Raw genomic sequence first — 17944 nt, forward strand, 5'->3', positions numbered from 1 at the left:
TAAAATTTATTCTTTTAAAGTGTACAGCAGCTTCCTAATATATTCATATAGTTGTGCAGCCATCACCACTATCTAATAGCAGAACATTTTCATCATCCTGAAGAGACCTCATACCCACTAGTAGTCACTCCCCTTCCTTATTTCCCTCCCTGCCCTCCCACCCCTAGCCCTTGGCTCTGTCTGTCTCTGTGCATTTGCTTAACTTGGACATTTCGTATCAACGTAATCATACAATATGTGGCCTTCTGTGTCTTGCTTATTTCACTTACTACAGTGTTTTCAAGGCTAACCCATGTTGTAGGATATATCATTCCTTTTTATGGCTGAATGATATTCCATTGAATGGATAGATCACAATCTGTTTCACCTATTTATCTTGATAGTGATAAAATGATAGTGACTGTTGATGGATAGGCCACTCTGGGACTATTATGAGTAATGGTGCTGTTACCATTTATATACAAGCTTTCAGTTCTCTTGGGAATGGGTTGTTGATATCAAATATTTTCGAAATTGGATGTGCCAGTTTGCATAACCAACAGCGGCATTTTGATGTGATATTGGAAGTAGTATTTATTTTTTATAATATTTATTTATTTGGCTGTGCTGGGTCTTAGTTATGGCCCCTGGGATCTAGTTCCCTTACCAGGGATCAAACTTGAGCCCCCTACATTGACAGTGTGGAGTCTTAGCCAATGACCACCAGGGAAGTCTCTGGACATAGTATTTATAATGAATTTCCAAACATTTTCTTGTATGTGTCCTTTTTGTTTCCTAATGAGGAGAATTATACTTTTGCTAAAGATGTTAAATAATACTTGCTATATACATTGTTGATAAATTTTATTTAGGCTCTGGAAACTCTTGTCTGAATGTTACAAGTTTGATTAACAGAAGTATACCTAATGTATTTAGTTACTAGTAGTAGTTTTTGTTAATTCTTATAGCTCATTGATCCAGAAAAAATTACCAGATATGACTACTTTTGGATGGGATTTGAAAGAGTAATTTTCATTGATATTTCCCTTTGAAAGTATTATAAAGTAACATTTAAGATTCATGTCAAGTGATCAATGATTCTTCATAAATAGAAGACTAATGACACACCATTAATATTAAGTTGCAGAAAGAACTGATTGTAATTGATAGGTATAAAAATACAGATCCGTACTGAAAATCAGTAGTAAGTAATAATCCAGTTACCCTTGACTTATTGTTAGTAGAAGAGCATGAAACAACAAAAAAAAAGAAAAAAAAAGATACAACAAAAAAAAAGAAAAGAAAGAAAAAAGAGCATGAAAGGGTTCAAAGAGACACTTTAGAAACCAATTTGACAGTTACTTATAAAATTAAACATGCACTTACCTTATCACCCATTTTTCCCACTCCTGGATATTTGCCCAAGAGAAATAAAAAGTTATGTTCATATAAAAATTTGTAGCTGTTTGGGTTTTTTATCTTTTTTTTTTTTGCAATTGCTAAAAACTGTAAACAGTCCACATGTCCTTCAGCTGGTAAATGGATGAGCAGAATGTGTTAGATCATATAAGGGAATGTTGCTCAGCAATAAAGTGAAACTACTGACATGTGAAAAACACGGATAATCTCAGTTGTGCTAAGTGAACAAAGCCAGACTCAAAAGACTACACACTATCTAGTTCTTTGTACGTGACGTCGTGGAAAAACCAAACCTGTAGGAGCAGAACACTGATCAGTGATGGTCTGGTGGGGAGGCTAATTACAAAGAGGCACAAGAAAGTTGGTGGGGCTTGTAGAGATGTTTTTGACTATGGTGATGGATACATGATTATGTTTCTGTCAGAGTGCATAGAACTGTGTATTAAAGAGTGAAGTTTAAACTGACACAACATTGTAAATCAACTCCAAGAAAGAATTTTTAAAAGTAAATTTTAGTATATGTAAGTTACTTACACTAAAGAATTTTAGTATATGTAAGTTATACCTCAGTAAACCTGACTTAAAAGCTCTTGGGTTGGAGGACCTCTTCTCCCTCTAATCCTCAGTTAACTTCTGACAGCTAGGAGGAACACAGGGAGCAGTCAGTGGGAAGGGGCTATTCATTTACTTTTTAGTGGAGGAATGTGATAGAAAAGGTCGACAGTATTTGTTGAACATTATGTATTTTATTTACTACTTATGTTCAGCAATTAATTCTAGGCACTTTTAAGTAAAAGAAACTTAACTTATTTAATTCTCCTAATTATCCTAGTAAGGTAAAAAATTCCTCATTTTACAAATAGAAAACAGAAGCACAAAGAGGTAAGAGTTTTTGTCTAAAACCACACAGCTAATAAATGGCACAGCCAGGATTTGAACTAAGCATTCTGACTCCAGAGTCCTCGCTCTTAATCACTAACTTGGCTTCTTCCCTTCACTGAATATGATCTAATAAAGAATTCCAGTTAATGCTTAAAACTTTCCCCCCTTCACTCTGCTGCTGCTGCTAAGTCGCTTCAGTCGTGTCCGACTCTGCGCGGCCCTATAGACGGCAGCCCACCAGGCTCCCCCGTCCCTGGGATTCTCCAGGCAAGAACACTGGAGTGGGTTGCCATTTCCTTCTCCAGTGCATGAAAGTGAAAAGTGAAAGTGAAGTCGCTCAGTCGTGTCCGACTCAGTGACCCCACGGACTGCAGCCTACCAGGCTCCTCTGTCCATGGGATTTTCCAGGCAAGAGTACTGGAGTGGGTCACCATTGCCTTCTCCCCCTTCACTCTGGCTATGTGTAAATAAATATTTTCCTTAATCTGTGCTTGATTTGTTTCAGGAAAAAACATTACAATGAAGAAGGATTTTTTAAAAGCACAAGAAATAACCACTTTTCTGATAAATGAATTATCATTTTCCCATATTCTCTTCCATATATAATGTTTGCTGAATCATTTCCTAAACAGTTTCAACTTTGCCCTGGAGAATACTTCTTTCTGGTAATTTGTTTAATTGTGAAGGTTTTACATGTCCAGTTTAGTCTCTTTGTGGTTTATAGAGAAAAGGACACAATAACCGAAATATTTTGGGCTGTGACATTGGGTGAGATATCTAATTATTATTCAGGAATATTTATATAAAATGTCTTTGCTTTGGGACAAAATACATAAATCTGATTGCACTGAGTTGTACAATCAATGGATTTTTTCTCTCTAAATTTTTAATTCCGTAGTAAGTGCAGCACTGGGTATTGTCCATTTGTATGTGAACATGCACGTGTATACTCACTGCACTAGGCTTATTGAAGTTACCTGGACTCCTTTGTCAAATAAGTGTTGGTCATACCGTTTGTGTAAATACTTACTGAGTATTCATTTGGTATCATGTACTGGGAGAAAAGATGAGATACATTCCAACCATTGCCTTGAGGTGCTCACAGTCTAGTGGGAAGGCTGATCTACTACACTGCTCTCAGAACAGTGTGATAAGCTTGATACAGATAGAATGCAAGAAGGTCTTAATTACCTAATTCAAAAGTATCATTCACAGTTAAATGCACTTTGAAATGAGGTGATTTTTTTTTCTTTTTTTGCAATTCAAAATCAGACTGTTCTAATCTGAATCAGCTTCATGGCAACCTTAGCCTAGAATTTTCTACGACCTTCAGAATAAGGGTAACCTGGGTCTGCTCCATATTAGAGCAGTCTTTGTGCCTGTCCTTTGGAATTGAAATTTCCACTTGAACTCCTATTTGGGGTGGAAGATGTTCGGGCACTTATGAATGGTCTTTTGTTGTTGTTCTTTAGGCATTAACTCTTGTCCAACTCTTTTGTGACCCCCTGAACTGTAGCTCGCCAGGCTCCTCTGTCACTGGAATTTCCCAGGCAAGAATATTGGAGTGGGTTGCTATTTCCTTCTCCAGAGGATCTTTCTGACCCAGGGACTAAACTTGCATCCCCTGCATTGGCAGATAGATTCTTTACCACTGAGCCACCAGGGAAGCCCATAAATGGTTTTTGGCTTTACTAAATTGATTCCTGTATAGGTTTAGGGGTGACTTAAGGTTTTAATAAGGTATGCTTATTTATCAAGATTAGGTGAAGGTATGCTGGGCTGGATGACTTAGGAGCTGGAATCAAGATTGGCAGGAGAAATATCAACCTCAGATATGCAGATGATACCACTTTAATGGCAGAAAGTGAAGAGGAACTAAAGAGCCTCTTGATGAAGGTGAGAGAGGAGAGTGGAAAAGCTGGCTTAAAATTCAGCCTTCAAAAAATGAAGATCATGGCATCCGGTCCTGTCACTTCATGGCAAATAGATGAGGAAAAAGTAGAAAGAGTGTCAGATTTCATTTTCTTGGACTCTAAAATCAACATGGACAGTGACTGCAGCCATGAAATTAAAAGACGCTTGCTCCTTGGAAGAAAAGCTATTAAAAAGCAGAGATATCACTTTGCTGACAAAGATCCGTGTAGTCAAAGCTATGATTTTTCCAGTAGTCGTGTGTGGATGTGAGAGTTGGATCAAAAAGAAGACTGAGCACCAAAGAATTGATGCTTTCAAACAGTGGTATTGGAGAAGACTCTCGAGAGTCCCTTGGATAGCAGGGAGATCAAATCAGTCAATCCTAAAAGAAATCAACCCTGAATATTCATTGGAAGGACTGGTGCTGAAGCTGAAGCTGAAGCTCCAGTACTTTGGCTACCTTATTTGAAGAGCTGACTCATTGGAAAAGATAATGCTGGAAAAGATTGAGGGCAAGAGGAGAAGGGGAGGACAGAGGATAAGATGGTTAGATGGCATCACTGTCTCAATGTTTGACATGAGTTTGAACAAATTCAGGAAGAAGGTGGAGAACTGGCATGCTGCATTTCATGGGGTCACAAAGAGTCGAACACAACTTAGTGACTGAAGAACAACAATACAGGCTTAATAAATATATAAATCTCTTCCTGACAGTATAAAGGAGACACGAAATGCATACAGACCTTGTAAGTTGAGATTGAGGAAAAATTCCTCCTATGAAAAGAAATTTAAAATTCTCTAATAACCTACAGAGAGATCAGAGACCATTACTTAACTCCCTGAGATTTTAGTCCAGTTTCTACTACAATTTTCTCAAGAACTCTTCATATTACATGGGCTTCCCTGGTGGCTCAGATGGTAAAGAATCCACCTGCAATGCAGGAGTCCCAGGTTTGATCCCTTGGTTTGGGAAGATCCCCGGAGGAGGGCATGGCAACCAATTACAGTATTCTTGCCTGAGAATCCCATGGATAGAGGAGCCTGGTGGACTACAATCCATGGAGTCACAGAGTGGGACACGACTGAAGCGACTTGGCATGCACACACATCCATCTTCTGTCGTTGTCTAGGATTCCTCGTTGTACGGAAGAGAAGGAAGTCAGTGAAAGGGTGAGGTGAAGCAGTGCAGGCTCTCAGAATTCTTTTCTGTGCCTTTGAGTTGCCATTTGAAAAATGCTAACTGCTCGAGTTAATAAGCAGTTAGTGGAATAAGCCACTAACATAATGGGGGCTATATATTTACCCTGAAGCTTTGTTTCCAGCCGCAATTTTTTTCACCTCTGAAGGAGGCATTAAGATTGTGATAGTAAGAACAGGTCACCTCCTTTGTTTCTGGAACATTATCTGTGTTGCCACACACAAAAGAAGAGGTCCACACCTAACCGAAGTAGAGTGTTCCTAGTTGGCTCTTCACATCAGCGTCTCGCCTTGAAAGCCCTGTGGGATGGAAGGAGCGCCCGCCCAGTGCTGCAGACCTGAGCACAGGCGTGTGCGGCCCCTTTAAGCTGTCGGTGTGTGCTGGGCGGGGGCCGGGGCCGGGCCGGGGTGGGGCGGGCACTCTGACACAGCGCTCTGGGCCCCGCCCCCGAGGAGGCGTTTCCCAGCGGCCCTCCGCACCAATGCTGCCACCACCCCCGCCCGCCCGGTATTCCTGCTGATTCCGCCTCGAACCGTAGGGCTGCGACCTCTCCCTGCTGGGGAGCGTAAGTGTCAAACTGCGGGCGAGGGTCAAGCATCCCGCGCCCATGCCGGAAGTCCTGGTGGACTATACAGGGGACTTTCCTGGCCTATCAGAGGCTAAGGCGGCGAAAGAGCGTAAACAATGCCGGCTGCAGTGAGCTAAAGCCTGGGGCATCTGCTCTGCTTCTGGGTGGTGACAGCGGCTCTAGGGTGCTGGTTTGGATATGCAGTGGTTGAGCTGTGCCCACAGCCTAGCTTTGCCCCAGTCTGGTTCCTGCTTGAAATGAGAGGATTGTTTTTGCCCAGTATAATCCCGCTGAGCTAGATGGGTGGAGCTGGAATCTACGGTCCTGGGCCTTGGGTCCTTAGCCTGGCATTTGGAGACCTGGCAAACTCTGAGATGAGTAAGGATTAGATTTTCAGCTATCTTGGTACAACTGAGCGGTAACTCTCAAAGTAGACCTAATTCACAGCCAGGTTTAGCTTTCTGTCTCCCCAGAGGCCTGTGTTGCTATTGAATCCCCCACTTTTGGAGACACTGACAGTGATCATCTATTGAGGAGAATCCAGTTAACCTTTCCCACTGATATGAATAGCAGAATGAAAGAGTCCGCTCTTTTGCCCCTCTCTGAAGGAGTTGGTGGGAGGTCACCATCTCAGCTCTAGTACAGCAAGCCCACCCAAGTTTGTTGAGATAACCTACTAGAGGAGCAGTTCCCATTTCTGGCCCCATATGCAAAATACTCCAAAAGAGGGTAACACTTGTCCTTGTTAATGAGAATTACCTGGAGGCAGTGCAGTTTTTTTTAAGTTAGAGGGGAAGTTTTGTCATTTTTGTTACTGGCTACTTAAGTGATGAGATTTTGTCTGGCTTGGCCAAGTAATACGTTTTTAAATTTTCTATGACAGTTACATAATTGTTATACTTCTTTAATCCAGTTGTCCTTCTTAGACAGTTTGAGTAAAGATTTCTGGGCATGTATGTGTATTTTGTCTTATCTTTGTTTTATAATTTCCTTTTTTTTTTTTAAGCAAGTTCACATCATTCTTTATTAATCGTTCAGAGGGGTTTCTTTTTGAGTGGGGGGAATTTTTCCTCAGACTTCCCTCAGACTCATTCTGTGCTTCTGCAGTAATATTTCCTTAGACAGAAGTCAGGAGTCCAGGAATGGTAATCAGATCCAGATCTCTTGTATCGTGATAGTGAAGAGCTTTTGTAGGTCAAGAGCTACATAAGATAGTTTGGGAGCTAGCCATAAGATAGTTTCACTGCTGTACCTTCTGCCCAAGTTGGAAGCTAAAACAGTATGTTGAGTAGCTGTATAAATGTTCTCATTAGCTGTCATAGTGCAGGAATTTAAAGTAAAAGGACACTCACTATACATGGACCCTTGAGTGATGGGGAAGAATGGTGGACTGAGAAATAGGAGATACAGGTTCTGCCCCAGGTCTAACATTACTGTATTACTGATGACTTTCTCTCTCAGTGCCTTGCTTTTAGCTGGTTCATGAAAGAGAAAATGCATAGACTCCTGGGGTCTATATACTAATGATAGTACATAAAGCACATTTAATGTTTAATTGGACACTAAACTGAAATCTGTTCTAAGTTCAGAGTTTACTCTAAGTTGTGGCCTTATGTGTGACTTTGAAAACATTTCCTAATCTCTGGTCTAAAAATAAATAATTACATATAAACATTCTCCAGCAATAGTGTGAACTATACAGTATTTGAGCTCTTTAGAAGAGAGTTTTAGATACAACAGTAGTATTAAAATTATATTATTTCTGTAGAACAGATTTAGTTTGCCTCTGTTTTAGACTAGGGTAAAAACAGTGTGCTGAGTAATTTGAAGTTTCTGAGTATTTGTAGTATGAACTAGCTTGAATGAGCCATAATGATAATGAACTTGAAATTTCTGAGTATTTGTAGTATGGACTAACTTGAATGAACCATAGCAAACATCATATATAGGTCAAATTAATTTTATTAATGCTTCTTTTTGTTGGCGGTGTTATGCACTCTTAAAACATCAAACCTTGCTATGAAATGAAGACTTGGTTTCCTGTTTATAAAATCCAGATCCCTCTGTTCATTCCTGGTACCACATTTCCACCCACGTGAATTTCAAATCTGAAACCAAACTCATCATATTCTTAACCTCTCCTCTACTCCCCCTAAACAAACAACTCTCAGAACTTTCTTCTGACATTTTTCTGTCATTAGCACCACTGTTCTCCGAGTCATGTAGACTGGAGCCTCCTTCTAGACTTTTTTTCCTACTCCCACATCCTTAGTTGCTAAGGCTTGCTGATTCTGTTTCTTTAATGTAACTCCCTTCAATCTCCTCTGCTCTTCCTTTCCATTCCTAGGAGTTCTGGCTTCTATTTAACTTTGTCCTCGAGTACTGCAATAATTTCTTGTCAGGACTCTACTTTCTCTTCCGTCCAATTCATTCTACATAGATTTATCTTTCTAAAGTAGATAGGATCGTGTCATTGCTGCTTCAGGTCATCAGCACCCTCTGCTGTTTAGCTTCATATTTAGGATTATACATGATCTGGCCCCAGTCTATCTTTCTGGTCTATGTTAAGTGGAGCCATTTAGTGTTCCCTAAACATGCTTAGTACTTTTCTACTTCCAAGACTTTGCGTTTCTCATTTTCTCAGCTTCAATATCTCTTCTCCACTCCTGGTTTTGTTTTTGTTTGTTTTTTGTTAATCTACCCTTAATTTATTACTGAGCTCAGATGTCATCCTTTCTATAAGATTTTTCACTGACCATGCCTTACTCACTGGCAGTTGATCGTATCTCTGATCTCCCTAATCCTTATTTGTCTCTTGCTTAGGGCACTTTCCATATATACTACATCTTGTATTATGGTTGTTTGGAATTGTGTTTTTGTCTTTTGGTTTTTTACTTTTTATTTTATACTGGAGTATCGCCAGTTAACAGTGTTGTGCTAGTTTCAAGTGGATATGGTTATTTGTTTAGGTATCTACTTTTACTCCTGTGAACTCATTGAACCATCATGGTTTGCCCAGAGGGAAATTCATTGAGTGAATACTTAAGGTAAAACTGGAGTATTAGATCCTGTTATTAGAAAGGAGTCTAACCATTATAGCCAGGCCATTCAAGTGTGAAATGATTGGCAGGTTTTACAAATCACTCTTATCTCCCAAGGACTTCTTTTTAAGTAAACTTTGTTAGTTTTGTTGTTGTTGTTATTAACAGTTTTAGTAAGATATATAATTTATATACTTTTCACCCATTTTTAAAGTGTACAATTCAGTGACTTCCAGTATATTCATAAATTTATGCAACCATCAACACAATTTTAGAACATTTTTCATTACCCAAAAAGAAACCCCACCTTCCTTCACACTTTTCTAATATTCCCAAACGCTCTAGTTGTAGGTAACCACTCATCCAATTTCTGTCTCTGTAGATTTGCTTGTTCCGAACATTTCATATAAATTTACCATCTTAAGCATTTTTAAATGTACAATTCAGTGGCATTAAATGCATTTGTAATGTTGTGTAGCCCCTACCATCCATCTCCATAATTCTTCTCCTTGTAGAACTAAAACTTTATACCCATTAACAGTAACTCTTCATTCCCCTCTCCTTGCATCTGCTGGCAACAATCATTCTACTTTCTATCTCTCTTTATGATTTTGGCTACTCTAAAAAGAGCAGAGGCATTACTTTGCCGATGAAGGTCGTGTAGTCAAAGCTGTGGTTTTTCCAGTAGTCATGTATGGATGTGAGAGTTGGACTGTGAAGAAAGCTGAGTGCCAAAGAATTGATGCTTTTGAACCGTGGTGTTGGAGAAGACTCTTGAGAGTCCCTTGGACTGCAAGGAGATCCAACCAGTCCATCCTAAAGGAAATCAGTCCAGAATATTCATTGAAAGGACTGATTCTGAAACTGAAGCTCCAATACTTTGGCCACTTTATGCGAAGAGCCAACTCACTGAGAAGACCCTGATGCTGGGAAAGATTGAAGGCAGGAGGAGAAGGGGACGACAGAGGATGAGGTGGTTGGATGGCATCACTGACTCAATGGACGTGAGTTTGACAAAGCTCCAGGAGTTGGTGAAGGACAGGGAAGCGTGGTGCGTCCATGGGCTCACAAAGAGTCGGACGTGACTGAGTAACTGAACAACAACAGTAAGTGCTTCATATAGGTGGAATCACACAGCGTTTGTCTCTTTGTGGCTGGCTTATTTCAGTTGACAGTATCTTCAAGGTTCACCCAGGTTATAAGCTTGTGTCAGAATTCCTTTCCTTTTTAAAGCTGAATGATACTGTGTTGTGTGTACATACCACATTTTGCTTAGCCGTTCATCCATTGATGGTCATGTGGGTTGCTTCCGTGTTTTAACTGTGAATGCTGCTGCTATGAACATGGGTATACAGATATCTCTTTGTACTTGCTAAGTCGCTTGAGTTGTGTCCAACTCTGCAACCCCATGACTGTAGTCCTCCAGGCTCCTCTGTCTGTTGGATTCCAGGCAAAGATACTGGAGTGGGTTGCCATTTCCTTCTCCAGGAAATCTTCCCGACCCAGGGATCAAACTCGCATCTCTTATGTCTCCTGCATTGTCAGGCAGTTTACCACTAGTGCCACCTGGGAAACCCAGACCCTGCTTTCAATATACCCAGAAATGGAATTGCTGGATCATATGGCCATACTATTTTTAATTTTTGGAGGAACTGCCATACCGTTTTCCACAGTAGCTGTGCCATCTTACATTCTCACCAACAGTGTTAAAGGGCTCCAGTTTCTCCATATCCTTGCCATCGTTTTCTGTTTTCTGGATTTTTGATAGTAGCTGTCCTAATAGGTATGAAGTGGTGTCTCGTAGTTTTGATTTGCATTCCCCTAATGTTCAAGGCTATGGTTTTTCCAGTGGTCATGTATGGATGTGAGAGTTGGACTGTGAAGAAAGCTGAGCGCCGAAGAATTGATGCTTTTGAACTGTGGTGTTGGAGAAGACTCTTGAGCGTCCCTTGGACTGCAAGGAGATCCAGCCAGTCCATTCTGAAGGAGATCAGCCCTGGGATTTCTTTGGAAGGAATGATGCTAAAGCTGAAACTCCAGTACTTTGGCCACCTCATGCGAAGAGTTGACTCATTGGAAAAGACTCTGATGCTGGGAGGGGTTGGGGGCAGGAGGAGAAGGGGACGACAGAGGATGAGATGGCTGGATGGCATCACTGACTCAATGGACATGAGTCTGACTGAAACTCCGGGAGTTGGTGATGGACGGGGAGGCCTGGCGTGCTGCGATTCATGGGGTCGCAAAGGGTCAGACACAACTGAGCGACTGAACTGAACTGAATGTTCAGTAGTATTGAACTTCTTTTCGTGTGCTTATTAGCCTTTTGTCTGTCTTCTTTGGATAGGTGTCTAATCAAGTTCTTTGCCCACTTTTTAATCATGTTGTTTGCCTGTTTTTGAGTATTAGGAATTCTTTATAGTACCTCATTTTTATCATTGAATCATATTCTATTCTATGGATTTACCACGTTTTATTTATCTATTTATCAGTGGATGGAGATATGGGTGGTTTCCACTCTTAGCTATTATGAAGGTTAATTTGGTTTTAGTTTGCTGTGTGTTTTGAAAATAGCACTACGTTTCTCAGAAGAGATCATTCAGGCCTTTAGATTGTGCGACTTTTCGTGAAATTATTGGTTTATTTTATACATATTTCATTTTATGAACTCTGAGGGTCCTCTGCATTACTTCCTGAATATGTTCTGAATGTTCCTAAGGCCTGTCTGATAATGGTTAGTTAAAATGTGCAGATAGAGGCAAAGTTTAACTTTAAAACAAATGGCCACTTTAAAGACCTTATTCCTACCCTCCCACAAATATTCTAGAATTGTAGTTATAAATTTAAAACTAGTATGAACTGTAGATTGTAGTCTACTACTCTTGGGTTTTTAACCAATTTCCAGGAAAGATTTTCTTTTTCAACTGGTAGGGTAAATACTCAGTGGAATAAGTATTGTGAATAACCCCAAATTATAATTAAAACTGTAGTTATTTCTTATGCAAAGACAAGTGAACAGTGTCTGAGACCCAGCTAGATAGTTAGCTTGATTATTTGGCAGCTGCTGATCAGGGATGATTCCCCCTTACCAACTAACTGTATTTTAAATTTCTCTAAATTACCTTAAGTCCTTTGGAGGCAAATAAACTTGTCTTTCACATATACTCCTATTTGCTGTTTATATTTTTATTGAGTTAGGTAAGCACCAAAATTACTCTTATTATTTACACTGTATGAATAGATATAGGGTGAAGATTTCACTGTAGATCATATAGAAACCATGTGTAGGTAAGTTCCTGGAAAATTCACCAAACTAAGAATCAAGAAGTCTCCTCTAGACCATTCTCCTCCACCTAGGTGACCTTTGGTGGGACACTGAACCTCTTTTCCCCCCATGTATAGAAAGAGGATAAAGATGCTTTATTTATTTATTTGAGCCTCATGAAAAGAGAGATTAATGAGACAAAAAGCTTTTGCTCAAGAGAATCTTATGGTTGAGTAAGAAAGAGTTACCTAAGAATAATATTTAAAAAAGAAAGGAAATAAACCTGAAAAAAGAGGATAATGATGCTTTATTTATTTATTTGAACCTTGTGAGGATAGAGATTAATAAGACAAAAAGCTTTTGCTCAAGAGTATCTTACGGTTTAGTAAGAAAGAGCCACATAACTAAAAATAATATAAAAAAAGAAAATAAACCCAAATGAGATAGTATACTTGCATTTACATTATGAAATACATAGAAGATGAATGATTATAAAAATACCTGTAAAAGATAAAGTGCCACTTAAGTATTGGATGGGTGTTAGCTGTTATTTTAACAAGGGACTTTGAGATGAGTGTAAGCAGTGCCCTAAAGTCTTTGATCATAGAATTTGAAAGGTTGTAGACTAACAGATTTTAACCTGTGTTAGAATTCAGGGACTCTGTACATTTATATGGAAAAATAATTACCTCTTATTTTCACTAACCTTTTAACTGAAATTTTGACATTTTCTTCAGTTAATAATGTAGACAATAAACTGCAGTAATATTAGAAGAATATAACGCTTCTGTCACCAATAGAAATCATATCTGTAGTCATATATAAAAATATTCATCATAACTTCATAATTACAGTAGTTATTAAATATGCTCTGTATTTTGTTTAATGTATTAACGTAGAAACCCATATACTCAATTTCAAAATACTTTGATATTAATACTATATTTCAGTATGACAGATTTAATATAATCATGTATCTTATGCATTAAGCAATATTCTAAGGTGCTTGTTCAGTTCAGTTCAGTTCAGTTCAGTCGCTCAGTCATGTCCAACTCTTCGCGACCCCATGAATCGCAGCACGCCAGGCCTCCCTGTCCGCCAACTCCCGTAGTTCACTGAGACTCACGTCCATCGAGTCAGTGATGCCATCCAAACATCTCATCCTCTGGCGTCCCCTTCTCCTCCTGCCCCCAACCCCTCCCAGCATCAGGGTCTTTTCCAATGAGTCAACTCTTCACATGAGGTGGCCAAAGTACTGGAGTTTCAGCTTTAGCATCATTCCTTCCAAAGAAATCCCAGGGCTGATCTCCTTCAGAATGGACTGGTTGGATCTCCTTGCAGTCCAAGGGACTCTCAAGAGTCTTCTCCAAGACCACAGTTGAAAAGCATCAATTCTTCAGGGCTCAGCCTTCTTCACAGTCCAACTCTCACATCCATACATGACCACAGGAAAAACCATAGCCTTGACTAGATGAACTTTTGTTGGCAAAGTAATGTCTCTGCTTTTGAATATGCTATCTAGGTTGGTCATAACTTTCCTTCCGAGGAGTAAGCGTCTTTTAATTTCATGGCTGCAGTCACCATCTGTAGTGATTTTGGAGCCCAGAAAAATAAAGTCTGACACTGTTTCCACTGTTTCCCCATCTATTTCCCATGAAGTGGTGGGACCGGATGCCATGATCTTCGTTTTCTGAATGTTGAGCTTTAAGCCAACTTTTTCACTCTACTCTTTGATTTTCATCAAGAGGCTTTTGAGTTCCTCTTCACTTTCTGCCATAAGGGTGGTGTCATCTGCATATCTGAGGTTATTGATATTTCTCCTGGCAATCTTGATTCCAGCTTGTGTTTCTTCCAGTCCAGCGTTTCTCATGATGTACTCTGCATATAAATTAAATAAGCAGGGTGATAATATATAGCCTTGACGTACTCCCTTTCCTATTTGGAACCAGTCTGTTGTTCCATGTCCAGTTCTAACTGTTGCTTCCTGACCTGCATACAGATTTCTTAAGAGGCAGATCAGGTGGTCTGGTATTTCCATCTCTTGAAGAATTTTCCACAGTTTATTGTGATCCACACAGTCAAAGGCTTTGGCATAGTCAATAAAACAGAAATAGATGTTTTTCTGGAACTCTCTTGCTTTTTCCATGATCCAGCGGATGTTGGCAATTTGATCTCTGGTTCCTCTCCTTTTCTAAAACCACCTTGAACATCACAAAGTTCACGGTTCACGTATTGCTGAAGCCTGGCTTGGATAATTTTGAGCATTACTTTACTAGTGTGTGAGATGAGTGCAATTGTGCGGTAGTTTGAGCATTCTTTGGTATTGCCTTTCTTTGGGATTGAAATGAAAACTGACCTTTTCCAGTCCTGTGGCCACTGCTGAGTTTTCCAAATTTGCTGGCATATTGAGTGCAGCACTTTCACAGCATCATCTTTCAGGATTTGAAATAGTTCAACTGGAATTCCATCACCTCCACTAGCTTTGTTCCTAGTAATGCTTTCTAAGGCCCACTTGACTTCACGTGCTTGTAGACTTGCTCTTTTAATGCTATACAATTCCAAAATAAAGTTGACTGTAATTTAGAAATGAGATAAATATTTTCAAATTTGCAATGCCAAATACTGATAATGATAGTAAATTTGCTAGCATTTATTGAGCCAAGTTCCTAGTATAACAGCTTTACGTGTACTGACTCATTTAATCCACACAGTCCTCTGAGGTGTGTACTGTTATTCCCACTTCACACACAAGCATGCCGAGGCAGTGTACATTTGGGTAAGTAACTTACCTAAGGTCTCGACCTTAAGTTACTGGTGATTTTGAAGATACAGAATTCCTTTTCTTTTTTTTTTAATTTAGATTTGCAGGTAGAAATTGAAAGTAACAAAGTTTCCCTCAAGTAACAAAAACTCAAATTTGATAAGCCTGTTCACCGCATTTTGGATTATTGTGTCCCCCCCCCCCCGCCAGCAGGCATTAACTGGTCATTTTATGTATCCGGCACTATACATGGTGGACTAAGGTCCTATGGATTCTGGTTTCTACACTTGAAACATCTAAACTCTAACCTGGGGCTCTTCTCACTACACTCTTCCTCAGTACTCTTCATCCCCCTCTTGTGTGTGTTACTCAGTCGTGTCCAACTCTGCGATCCCATGGACTGTAGCCTGCCAGGCTCCTCTGTCCATGGAATTCTCCAGGCCAGAATACTGGAGTGTGTAGCCATTCCCTTCTCCAGGGGATCTTCCAGACCCACGGGTCAAACCCAGGTCTCCCACATTGCAGCAGATTCTTTACCATTTGAGCCACACAGATAACTCCTAACTAAATTTTTATCTCCAGACCAGTTCTCTCTCTTGAGCACCAGGCTTGAATCTCCAACTGCTTTCCACATCTGCCCTTGTCTAATGAACATCTCAAACACAGCTTGTCCAAAGCTTCATCTTTATCCTGATCTTAGACTCCTACAGTCACTCAATAAAGACAGTCCTTGACATTCTTTATGTCTCTAAAATCCATTCCCTTTTCTTTACCTGCGTTGCTGCTGTTCTTAGTTCCAAGTTATCATCATCCTTCATTTAGATTAGTTTTCTGATTTCCCTCCGTTGTTACTGCCTTCTAAGACATTCTTTATATTGCTTTTATATTTACATTATATAGTTTGAAAAATAAGAATCTGATACCTTATGAAATTTTCTTGTTTATAGTCCTTCAATCAAAGTCTCCTGCCTTTGGAATAAAGTCCAAATTTCTTAACATCACTTACAAGACCTTCCAGGGTCTGATCTAGACTACCTTCTAGCCTTACTCTCTGTCTTCCCTTACTTTTCTTGTTGTATTTTATACATTAGCCTCACTCAACATTGTTCAGTTCCTCAGACCACCATAATAAAAGAAGTTAGAATAGATGCTATGGCAGTTTCTAAACACTTATCTCTGTTTTTATACTTATCTTGGAATGATAAAGTTTTGTACCAGCACAAGTCTTTCGACCACAATTTTAGTAGATTTAAACTATGTTATACCACATGGGTGAATTTTACAAATGAAACATTGAATGAAAAAGGCAAGTTATACAACAGTATAACATTTTCTAAGGCTCACAAGCAAGCAAATTTTGTTTAGGAGTATGTGACTGACCACAGCATAGAACCATGCAAACTTCAGGAAAGTACTTCTTTGGGAAGAAGGATGGGGGTAGGAAAGAGTTGCACTGGTGCAGTAATATTGATAGAGTTCTGATTTTTAATTTGGATGGTAGGTCAGTGTATCAATTTTACTGTAATGCCTCCTAACACATATATTGTATATCATCTTAGATATGTAAAAAATTAAATTCTAAAATTAATTTTAAAAATAATTATGGAGAAAAATTAGTGAAGTCCTTTTTTTCTTAGTATATTAATCTGGGAAAAGATAAAGACAGAGCAAGAGTCTTCAGTGTCACTTGAATACACAAAATACCGTATCTATTATTTCAGTGCCTGGGAAAGTTTTGGTATGAACCAAGCCTTTCCTTTGAATGGAAAGCAACAAAATCATAAAGCAGTAGTTTTTTAAGCTGAGGCTACGAAGTGGTAGAAACCATTTCAGGAAACAGCACAGTGCCAACAGTATTTTACATGGTACGGTTAGGTTGGGTCACCTTTTTCTTCATGTTTCAAAAAGAAACCAACAAGAAAAAAAAGTATGCAGTGAATTGATAGAATACCAACAATTGAATGTTGTTCACATTCTCGTGGTTGGAAAACGCTTTAAAAGCTCTCATTGACTGGTTCTCTTTGAAAATCAGTCAGATAGGAAAGATTGCTTTTGCAGCTCAAACTTGTGCCAAGAAGATAACGTTAGAGGTTTTTAACCCACGGTTGCATGTTAGAATCACCTGGGAACCTAAAAAAAATGTTTTTATTGATGTGAAATTCGTGTAACATAAAGTCAGCCATTTTAAGTGAACCATTCGGTGGTATTTTACACATTCACAATGTAGTGCAACCACCGTCTCTGTCTAGTCCTGACACAGGAACGTTTCCATCACATCACAGTAAAACTACTTATCCAGTAAGCAGTTTCTCCCCATTCTTCCTCTCTCCGAAACCCCAGGCAGCCACTAATCTGAATCTGTCTCTATGGATTGATACATTCTGGATATTTCCTATGCGTGGAATCGTGTGACATCAGACCTTTCATGTTTGGCTTCCTTCACTTAGCGTCGTGTGTGTGAGGTTCGTCCATGTTGTAACGTGTATCAGTAAGTACTTCCTTCTCACCGAAGGCTGAGTAACGGTCCGTTGTATGTCCGTATCAGTTTATTTATTCATCCACCAGTGGACATTCGGGCTAACTTTTGGCATGTTCATGTACTTGTTGGAGTAGCTGCTTTCAGCACTTTCAGCTCTTTTAGGTGCTGTATAATATATCCAGTGAATATGTCACTGTTCATTCTCCTTCTGATGAATGTGTAAGGTGTTTTCAACACTGGACTTTGATAGCCACCGTCGCTGTGTCTTCTGGCGCATCTGCAGTTGGTGTCAGTTTCTAGGGTGTGCACCTAGCAATGGAGTTGCCAGACAGTAGAGAATGTGCGTTTTCAAGTTAAATAACATAATACTGTTCTCCAAACTCCTGTATCTTCTCACTGTTGCTTTATTAGCCTTCTCAAAGATTCTCTGACTCCTACTCT

At 39.5% G+C, this 17944-nt stretch overlaps 1 protein-coding gene across 4 annotated transcripts in view; it reads left to right on the plus strand.

The window, feature by feature from the left end:
* CKAP5 (cytoskeleton associated protein 5) overlaps window positions 1–17944 on the plus strand; it is a 105915-nt gene that overhangs the window by 19531 nt on the left and 68440 nt on the right. The window contains exon 1 of one of the 4 annotated variants that reach the window (XM_027562462.1): window positions 5870–5957. The exons of the other annotated variants lie outside the window; for them this stretch is intronic. The gene's annotated coding sequence lies outside the window, so the exon portion shown is untranslated. Of the gene's footprint in view, window positions 1–5869; window positions 5958–17944 lie in introns of those variants that run through there. 4 annotated transcript variants of the gene reach the window in all.

The sequence above is a fragment of the Bos indicus x Bos taurus genome, chromosome 15 (genome assembly GCF_003369695.1).
Source record: "Bos indicus x Bos taurus breed Angus x Brahman F1 hybrid chromosome 15, Bos_hybrid_MaternalHap_v2.0, whole genome shotgun sequence".
Lineage (NCBI taxonomy): Eukaryota > Metazoa > Chordata > Mammalia > Artiodactyla > Bovidae > Bos > Bos indicus x Bos taurus.